Source organism: Buceros rhinoceros, unplaced genomic scaffold (assembly GCF_000710305.1).
Source record: "Buceros rhinoceros silvestris isolate BGI_N320 unplaced genomic scaffold, ASM71030v1 scaffold31894, whole genome shotgun sequence".
Lineage (NCBI taxonomy): Eukaryota > Metazoa > Chordata > Aves > Bucerotiformes > Bucerotidae > Buceros > Buceros rhinoceros.
Genome location: NW_010410538.1, coordinates 18,709 through 19,183, shown reverse-complemented (window position 1 = coordinate 19,183; position 475 = coordinate 18,709). Strand labels below are relative to the sequence as shown.

General features: G+C 64.0%; 1 protein-coding gene across 1 annotated transcript in view; it reads right to left on the bottom strand.

The window, feature by feature from the left end:
• The window catches only part of ITPR3 (inositol 1,4,5-trisphosphate receptor, type 3), a 34,187-nt gene that overhangs the window by 22,236 nt on the left and 11,476 nt on the right, over positions 1-475 (bottom strand). The window lies entirely within an intron of this gene.

The following is a 475-nucleotide window of genomic DNA, read 5'->3' as shown; positions in this document are numbered from 1 at the left end:
GCCCCTGCTCCCCTGCAGCTGGTAAAGCGGCTTTGAGCCCGGCGCGGGGCAGCTGGTCCGCCGAGCCCGGCCTCCCTGCGCACAGGGCAGCAGAGGAGACGCGCAGCGGCTACGCTCAGAGCAGAAGCTTTTGCTCAGCTGCCAGGCTGAGCCTTGCAGCACAGAGATGCACAAGAGGTTGCAAGAGCACAAGCGCGGCGTGATGCACCTGAGCTACAAGGCCACCCCTTCTCCAAATCTCACCAACAGCAAAGAGAAAAACCCTCTGAAAGTCCAAATCTCTCCTCTAGCAGCACTTCCCCCATGGCCTGAGGATCCAACATGCACCAGGACCCCTCTGGCACATCTCGGCTGGGTCCTCTCGCAAGCACGACACGGGGATGCTACGCTACAGTGTGGGGATGCTTCGCGGGGCAGGCTCCGGCCACAGCCTCGGCACCACGCAGGACCCGGCGGCACAGCGCGGGCACTGTCC